Source organism: Macrobrachium rosenbergii, chromosome 12 (genome assembly GCF_040412425.1).
Source record: "Macrobrachium rosenbergii isolate ZJJX-2024 chromosome 12, ASM4041242v1, whole genome shotgun sequence".
Classification (NCBI taxonomy): domain Eukaryota; kingdom Metazoa; phylum Arthropoda; class Malacostraca; order Decapoda; family Palaemonidae; genus Macrobrachium; species Macrobrachium rosenbergii.
This window is the reverse complement of record NC_089752.1, coordinates 48,179,175-48,189,174: the sequence shown is the minus strand read 5'-3', so window position 1 is coordinate 48,189,174 and position 10,000 is coordinate 48,179,175. Positions and strand designations below refer to the sequence as shown.

The 10,000-nt window shown below is 33.7% G+C and overlaps 1 long non-coding RNA gene across 2 annotated transcripts in view; it reads right to left on the bottom strand.

Moving 5' to 3' along the window:
- The window catches only part of LOC136844232 (uncharacterized), a 348,527-nt gene that overhangs the window by 131,585 nt on the left and 206,942 nt on the right, over nucleotides 1-10,000 (bottom strand). For both annotated transcript variants that reach the window (XR_010854785.1, XR_010854784.1), the window contains exon 2: nucleotides 187-228. This is a non-coding gene — a long non-coding RNA (uncharacterized lncRNA). The remainder of the gene's footprint in view (nucleotides 1-186; nucleotides 229-10,000) is intronic.

The window sequence follows — 10,000 nt, the reverse complement described above, 5'->3', positions numbered from 1 at the left end:
GAATTTATAAAACTACCCATACTTATTTTTCTATACACAAACAAACATCCAAAACGAAATCCCTTTCCCCATGTTTTTCGCTTCTTAACCTCGCAATGCTCGACCTCACTTCAAAAAACAAACAAACAAACAAACAAATAAAAAAGTCCGGGGAAAAAAGAACATAATTCGGCTGGATCAACTCACCCGTGGCCAATCCAGAAGGAGTTGCTCAGGATCCTTCTTGATCTGCGGAAAGATACATGAGAAAAAATTAGAAATGGAATTGTAAAACAAAGTCACGAATTGTATTAAAATAATACTCAAGAATGTGATAAGATAAAAAAAAAGAGATACATCATGTTATGGAGTTTAAGGAAAAACGTAACAGTTGTATCTGCAGTTGTAGAAAGATACATGAAAAAAATTAGAGATGGAATTGTAAAACAAAGTTAATGCAAGTCACGAATTGCATTAGAATAACACTCAAGAATGTGGAAGGACAAAAAAGATACATGTTATGGAGTTTAAGAAAAAATGTAAAAGTTGTATTTGCATTTGTAGAAAGGTACCTTATAAAATATTAGAAATATAGTTGTAATACAAAGTCACGAATTGTATTAAAACAAGAGTCAAGAATGTGAAAGGATAAAAAAAAAGATAGAACATGTTATGGAGTTTAAGGAAAATGTAAATGTAACACTTGTATCTGCAACTGCATCTGCAATCTCAATTTTGGGTTTAAGCATTACCTGATTCTGCAGAATATCCAAAATACAAATTACAATTTGGAGACCCACATAAATCTCGATTTAGAAATGTGGTGTAGACTTTTACTCAGTGAAACGCCCCAACTCCACTAAAAAAATAAATAAATAAATTCGTTGTAATTATTGAATAAAATGGATGTTATTGCTGGTCTCAGCAAGATAGGCCGTGTGTCAGAAGTCTTAAGAAGAAACGGTCTATTGTGAGAACATGATGCTGAGATGTCCATTTGTGAATCACTGTGGTTTTTTGAATGCCTCGACGTCTTCTGTTTTCGACTACATGAACGCAGTCAATCTGTTGAGCGAGACGAAGAATAATACACATATTTTACCAGGGAAAATTCTGGATAATAGTTATATGTAAAATAATTACAGGTTTTGCTGGTGGACAAGGGAAGCGGGTTGAATGTTCTTTACCTTAACTTAACTTATTTTGGATGTTTTAATTTCATAGGAACAAATTTTAATTCAAAACCTGTGAAAGCGATTCTGCCTCACATGCCTAACTTTACGTAAAACCATTTATATGTATAGATATATGTTTACATACAAATAAGATATATAAGTTCACTATCCTTGGATAAATATATCTAGAAATGGTCCTGTTTATTGCAGTTGTTGGTTTGTGTACCGCTGTATTGTTTACGACTATAATGGATCCTCTTTTAAAGAATTTCTTGCATCTTTATATTTATATATATATATATATATATATATATATATATATATATATAATTTATGTAAATATATGTATATATATGTTTATACATATATGTATTTATATATATAAATTTAAGGTCACAAGAAATTCATTCATATATATAAATATATATACATACATATATATATATATATATATATATATATATATATATATATATATATATATATATATATATATATATATTATATATATATTATATATGTATGTACATATATATATATATATATATATATATATATATATATATTATATATATGTACATATATATATATAATATATATATATATATATATATATATATATATATATATATATATATATATGTTTAAGTTTAAAAGATGCAAGACATTCTTTCTAAGGATCATTCCAAGAGCCACATTAAAAATAAAGAAAGAAAGAAATTACAAGTATGACGTTCAAAAGAAGCCAGAGGTTCAAAAGGGTCGTTTAGTAAAAGGCAGGGGGACATCCTCCGGTTATAAAAGTAAAAAATAAATCCCCTGGGAATAAATGAAGATAAAATAGATGCAACCCCTTTAAAGTAAGACAAAAATATTATATATTTTTTTATCATTTTAGGTAAAAAATTCGAGCTTAACCCTTTAAAATAAAGAAAAAATGGTTACTAAAATCCTGACTTTAATTCAGCTGTTTATATTACAGGTTTTCATTAAAAAATCAAAACAAATATTACTTTTTTCAAAGTCTATTTGTTAGCAAAAATGTATTTTTAATAACCTGCTTGGAAAAGGGAATAGGAAACAATACAGTCGTACACAAACAAACAAATAACAGCTGCAGTAAACAGGACCATATCTAGATATGGTTATCCAAGGCTTAATGAACTTATCCACTTTAACTTCTTCACAAACATTATCCAAAAATTTCGGATCATTAAGTCAACGGAATCGTAACATCGAATCTCATAATGCATCCTAACTCGCAGAAAAAATAAGAATCCACTCACTTGTGATATTGACAGACGGGAGAAATGGCCTCGCCAAAGAAAGGCTGTGCTCTAATCTGAACATTTTATTTAACTGAATAATTTGGGGAATCAGATTTTCATGACAATCCGTCGAATCATAAGATTTGAAGAGAAAGTCGAGATTCACGTCTATTTCTTTCATACGCTAAACAAATATACAAAATAATGGAAGGAGTAGAATTTACCAACAGAGAGAGAGAGAGAGAGAGAGAGAGAGAGAGAGAGAGAGAGAGAGAGAGAGAGAGAGAGGGGGGGTTAATTTAAAGGAGGCAGGTAGAAACAGAATAACCAAAACAGGCAGTGAGATGGGCAAAAATAAAAAAATTTACGCGGACCAAGGCAGAGAAAACTGACATTAAAACCCATAGAGGAAAAACTGACATCGAAAGAACGGAATTAACAAACAAACAAACACACACGCACAGGAGGGAGGTAGGGAGGAACGGAAAACCATAACAGACTGACATAGACAAAAATAAGAGAATTTACGCAGAGTGAGACAGAAAAAACTGACATTAAAATCCCCAAAAAATCATGACCAATCAAAGTCCTCTCTAGTCGGAGAAGGACATGGAAAATTCTTTTGCTGGATAAGAAGAAGAAGAAGAAGAAGAAGAAGAAAAAACAGCTCCGCAATTCTGGATCTAGATGGGTAATAAGGATGGTCCGAACGACTTGACAAAGGGCCATATGCTGGAACGGCATAGCCCGGCGGGCGTCAAGTCACTGAGAAGGATTGGCTGCCACTAACAATAAAGTTGAGAGATAATTGGGGGCGAAATGAGAGCGATGAAACCTTCGCATGGGTCAGGGGACGATCAGAATAAGTGCGGAATCGTGTAGCATACAGAACAATCCAATTTCGTCGACGACTGGAAAGCTTTATATGAAAAGAGGAAGAAAAGGCAATTTGGATAAACGTTTTAAAATTCCAATTAATATGCTGTATTCTTAAGCCAATATTTAGTTACTTAAATAAAAAGGATAAACGTTATTTTCTAAATACCTATTTATGATTATGTAATTATTTCTATTTCATTTATACAATACGCAACCATGAGCCCACCGATTATAATGTTAGATTTAAAAACATTACCTCTCCATACACAAAGTTCCACGAAAAGTGCATGAAAACAGTAGTCTTTGACCGGGGACGCAATATTATCGGGTGGGGTTAACCTATTTCTAATCTGGCTTCCTGTAGTTATAAAGGGCATATATATATATATATATATATATATATATATATATATATATATATATATATATATATATATATATATATATATATATATATATATATATATATATATATATACACATTATATATATATATAATATATGTATATACAGAATATATGTACTTTTCAGTTTTGAACTTGACCTACTTTATTCCTGGCTCAGGGATCCACTTCTAGGGTCTAACTCATGGGGAGGTGACTTAGACAGCGATGGAGGGGCCTCACCAAATTTCACCAGGTATGGAGGGAAGATTTTGCGCCACTGATACACCTCTTCTTATGACCTCGGTGGATTATTTTTCCTGTCCTCTCAAATGGAGCTTGAATCGCTGGCGTCTGCCCTTGGGGGGCCAAGATGGTGGCCAAGTCACATGGGCCGCGACCTTCCGTTTTCTATGTCAAGGCCTCGTGTGGACCTTCCAATCCAGGTGACCCTGGCAACCACGTATTTGCTGGTTGCTATGCGGGCTCAACCTTCTCCCGGTCTTCATCCCAACGCCAGTGCATCCGTGGGGCGGGATTTTTGTCTCCATTCGCCTTCACCTCAAAGAAGTTTTTCAAAGCAGTCACCAGGTCTAGGAAAGATTAAGAGATTTACTAAAGGGGGAAGCATGGAGAGAATTAAGAAGGGGCTGGTTTTCTCATGACCTTCCTTTGTTAGTTATCAGCGTGGCAAAAGGTCATTGTATTTGTTTATGAACAGTAACATATTTTATGTTTTTGCAAACTTGGAGGTTGAGTTGGCACTAAGAGGCCCTCGTTGCAGTATATATATATATATATATATATATATATATATATATATATATATATATATATATATATATATATATATATATATATATATATATATATGTATATATATATATATATATATATATATATATATATATATATATATATATGAAATTTTATCACACCTTTATATACAATCATGAAGCTACGTGGTTTAATATCCAATTCACGCTACTTTGGGAATATCCCCGATGGGGAATTATCACTGAAGGGGAATTTTATAAGTGGTAAATGGATCGGTACTTCCGGGTCTCAATCCCTCAACACAGTACCTTCCAACAATTCCAGTCGACGGTCAAACCACTGAGTCACCAAAAGTTGCTAGAAGGTACCGTGGCAAGGGATCGAGACCCGGCGGTACTGGATCCCTTTATTTCTAATAAAATTCTCTCTTCGTGATAAGTCCCCATCTGGGATATTCAGTAGCTGAACTGGATATTAAACAACATTTGTAGCTTCATGATTATAGTATATATGTATATATATATATATATATATATATATATATATATATATATATATATATATATATATATATAATATATATTAGGTAGACAGATATATAAATTTATGTATATATATATACACACACATATACATAGATTATATATATATATATATATATATATATATATATATATATATATATATGTAAACATATATGTATGTGTATGTGCGTGTGTGTACGCCTTAGCACGTGTACACGAGCTCGCATGTGTGGGTATATGACGATGATGATGCATTATTTTCCAATTATGCAGCTTGCCACTGTAAAAGACAGGGAAATGGTTTCCCTTTATAAACTTGACTTGGTCGTTCTTTTGCTTGAAAGTATCGTCCCTAACACCCTCACAATAATGAGTGCTTTTATCACTCAAGGCATTATTCCTGGTCAAAGAGCTTTTGGCTACTCGAGATACAAAGAGCCAAGGAGCCTTGGTCACATTCCCACAATATCGAAAATCTATTAAAGCGCCTTTCCGCTTCGAAGGCAGAAAGTGTTTGGTTTTCTAAGGGCTGCTCATGCATGCATGTTTGTTGTTGTTTGGACGCGGCGTTTGCTCTTTATAATTGCTTTTGGCTATATGTCGGAAGTTTACCTTTTATCTGTGCTGCTATTGCTGCTACTAACTACTACAACTGTTGTCACTGGATTCTACAGTGGTGTAAATATCACGAACATTGACAACGTATAAAGGGGACGTACTCGTATAAGCTTCCGTCCTTGAGTTGTGAGTAATCAAACTGGCACAGATTCATAACTGGAGAGAGAGAGAGAGAGAGAGAGAGAGAGGAGAGAGAGAGAGAGAGAGAGAGAGAGAGAGAGAGGAGCCTCCGTTCTTTTTTTTCGGTTATTTTGAACATTCAAGTAAAAAATGCGTACGTAAATAATTTTCAATGGGTTGTACACAAATGACTATTAACCGATAAACGGAGATGCTCTGACACAACAGACACCATTCAGTATTCTTCCTTTATATAATTGTATACACTGAGATAAAGACAAACAAACCGATACATCTCAACCTCATATGAACTCTTAGGTGGTTTAACAAGGAAATATATAAGGACGCAAGCTAAATACTAAAAAAAAAAAAAAGCACATCCCTGTTCGCATTTTTAAAGCAATAATACAGCATTGTCAAAATGATCCAAAAAATTAATCTTAAAAAAGGATTTCTCGATGCATCTTACCTAAAATATTGATTCTCATTCGAAATTCTGTTATGAACTCCTCCTAACGAGGTTAACTTAACTTGCCTGAAATAACCTAGACAAAATTTACAGCATTTTCAAGTCATACAGAGAGAGAGAGAGAGAGAGAGAGAGAGAGACTACTTAATAAAAGTGTACAAGATTCTGATCAAAGTTTTATGATGGGATTATTGTCGAATTATCTATTGTCATCTAAAGGAAGACGAAAATGAATTGTGAAGCTAAGCATTTTTTAATAATGTCCAAGACTAGCATGGAAGTCATTCTGGATATGAAATCAGATGCGGTTGTATAATAATACTAATTATCTCTATATACGAGTACTACAGCGCTACTTGTATCCGTAAATTTATTTTGTTTCTGTGTAACAACGATAGTCTACTGTAATGAACATGTTCAAACTTGCCGTCAACCAGACCAGGGTCAACTTCTTACATCACTGGCCTTCATAAAAATATTCAGAACGAAGGTTTAAGACGGATTAAAATACCTTATTTCAATGACGAAACGACACATTTTAAATACAAATTAAGTGAAATCTTCAACAAGTACTTCCCACAAATTATACCTCGTTATATTTTAGTCTTTCAAAAACTCTACAATTTTGTTAAACCACAAGGAAAAACTTTCAAAAACATTTGATTTTTTTGTGATTTACTTATTAAATTGGCCAAATTGCTAGTCGGTTGATATTGGCTTCAGGAAAAAATAAAAAAAAAATTTTTTTTCTCATTACCAGGAACACGAGAATTAGAAGATGAACAGAAGGGCCCTGTCCAGGCCTCTACAACCCAGCATACGAGGCCGCTGTGACAATAAACGAGTGTCCTTTTTCACCTGAAAACTTTTCAGTTTTACATAGAAGTTCATATGGAAATCAGATGCGAGTAGCTGAATTTGTTTTCATAAAAACAGTATACAAAAATCTTGCCTTTTCTTTTTTTAACTTTTTCTTAAAATATAAAATTACAGCATGTTCTCTACAGTTCAACTCTCTTTTCCTTTAGAAATTTGTAACGTTGTTGTAATTCTCCAGTTCCCCAGCAGACATCCAATCGGTCAGTATCAGAATAATACAGCCCGTAATAATAATAATAATAATACACACAAGCCAATAATAATAATAATAATAATAATAATAATAATAATATGATGATGATGATGATGATCATTTTAACAATAACATATATATATATATATATATATATAACGCTATAACCATATTCGATATATATATATATATATATATAGATAGATAAGATAGATAGATAGATAGATAGATAGATAGATAGATAGATGCATGTATGTAGGTGTGTGCGTGTGTGTTTGAGTCTCAAGTGTATGCAACCATAAGAATAAAATATGGGGGTGAAGTAAAAAAAAAAAATCAAGCGCTTCTGAGTGAAATTTCAGGCAAAAGTACAAAAGAAAAAAAATTGACGTCTATCTCACATAAGCCAATCAAATAGCAAATCATAGATACGAGAAAATTGCCAGATGAGAATGTCAGATAAAACGACAAAAATAAAAGGAAACAAAACACTCGCGGAAAAACAAGTGAAGCATACTGGTGACCCCGTGGGAATTCCGCTTATTGATTCAGCCGATGAACGAGCGGCTGTCAGGAGAATAAAGTTTACAATACCAAAAGGTAAAAGAAATTATAAAGAAGAAAGTGAAGTCTAAAATATCAGGTCGTTTCAATTCCTTGATCAACTAGTAAAGGAAATGTTGAAATCTTACGATAACAGATTTAAGTTAGGGTAAATGGTGTCTCGTTATTGTAAAACAATTTATATTGAAAGCTGTGTATCTAAGCCAGGCTTATGTTTGTGCTTGCACGTCCGACCGTTGTGTATATTATAGGCTGTTTATTGGACAATGTAAAATATTTGTACTAATGGTGTCAAGAATAGACCTTGTGCATTTGTAGAAGAACTTTTTTTAATACCCATGTAGTGAACGATTATAGCACTGAAGTGAGATGGTAATTCCCCATGACCTAATTACGAATTTCAAGATTATCTTCTTTCTTATACAGTATGCGTCGTCCGATTATTATTTTGCAAACGCATAAACTCACGATTAAATGTGATTACGCTATTAAATTCTTCATAGGTAAAAATCAGCCGATGAAGACGATAAATTAATGTGTTAAACTTCGTTTGAATCGGCACCGGTAAAATAGCATGCCCACATGAAAAATTGTCTGTATAATGACCTAAACGGAAAAGGTTCTTGTACTAATCTTAACAGAGAAGGCTTTCATTACAGTGTACTAAACCTCACTTTAGCCATAATCATTTAAAGCTGACTGAATAGCCCCGTTCCCGTCATATAAATAACATACGTATACTGATTACAAAATCTTGAAGCCTGTTTTAGAGTATTCCACATAACCAAAAAATAAAAAAAAACAAAAGACAGGTGCAACCCCTGACGCAGTCGTTAAGAACACTCAAGGTCAAAGGAGGCGAATCTTTCAAGCGATATAAGAACAAAAGACGTTTAGATATATATAAAAAGACGAGAACAACGAGGCACATGCCTTTGAAAGAGTGCAAATACATGCATACTTAAGAAACTTCAAGCTGAAATCAATAATGCTCAAGTCTTCTGCATAGAGGATAAATCCATAATCTTGATTGTCGTTTACATTAATATGCTAATTTCGACTCTCCCATGAGCTGTGCACTACTATTTCTTTCTTAAAACAGGCATGCTTATCGGAAACACTGGCAAGCTTACGGAATACTTTCGTGTTACGAATCCTCATGCGTCTTATTTCTTTATAATGGAATGGAATGGAATATAAGATCTAAGCCAAAGGCCAAGCGCTAGGACCTATGAGGTCATTCAGCGCTGTTAAAAGGTTTTAAAGTTGTAACAGGAGGAAAACCTCGCAGGAAAGGGCGGAAAGTAAGACGGAAGAAAGATAATATGAACGGAGGCACAGTAAAAGAAATGAAAGATGCTGAAGTCAGGGGCCGAAGGGATGCTGCAGAGAACCTTAAGCAATACATGCAGTGCACCGTGTGAGGTGCGCTGATTACACTATCCCCTTCGGGTTTTACTTATACTGAACTCTTTGAGATAACTGATTTGTATGGCGTATCTACTTCACCTTCTCAGCCTTCTTTAAATATTACTGACAGTGTTGAATATTCTTTCATTTATGCGTTTTCACCGGGGCAGGTTACTTCAGTATGGGTATAACCTACATACAATGCTATAACTTCATTTTTTTATTCAATAAGAATCTTTGTTTCTTTTCACTTTACAAATTTCTTAAATATTTTCGTAACTGCAGTGTGTGTGACAGAGGATCACTGGGAAAAGTGTTTAGTAAACTCTAAAACAGGATTATATTAATGAAGTGTCTCCCTTAAGTTGCACCAAAAAAACATTTGATTTCGATGTAACCTTTAGTCAGCTTTTATCAAAAGCATGCTAAAATTAAGATAATTCCTCCTTGATGTGACCCTCTTTCAAGCCTTTCAAAAACTGTAGCCATCCCATTATCCCTCTGTTCCTCCTACTACCTCCCCACCATTAGGACCCTTCCCACTTGACCCTTCTATCGCCCACTAACATTTTAGTTCCCCTCTCACTTACATTCTCCTTAACTCACTTCACCCCACGTGACATTTCCTGTGCCCTAATACGAGCAACTGGTCTTTAAAGGGTTCATATCGAGAGTTTAAATTTTGTGTTTTAAAGCAAGCTTTTTCATTACTGTTATCTGTTGATCACTTGTACATAATGACATATGATTACTGTCGTCTAC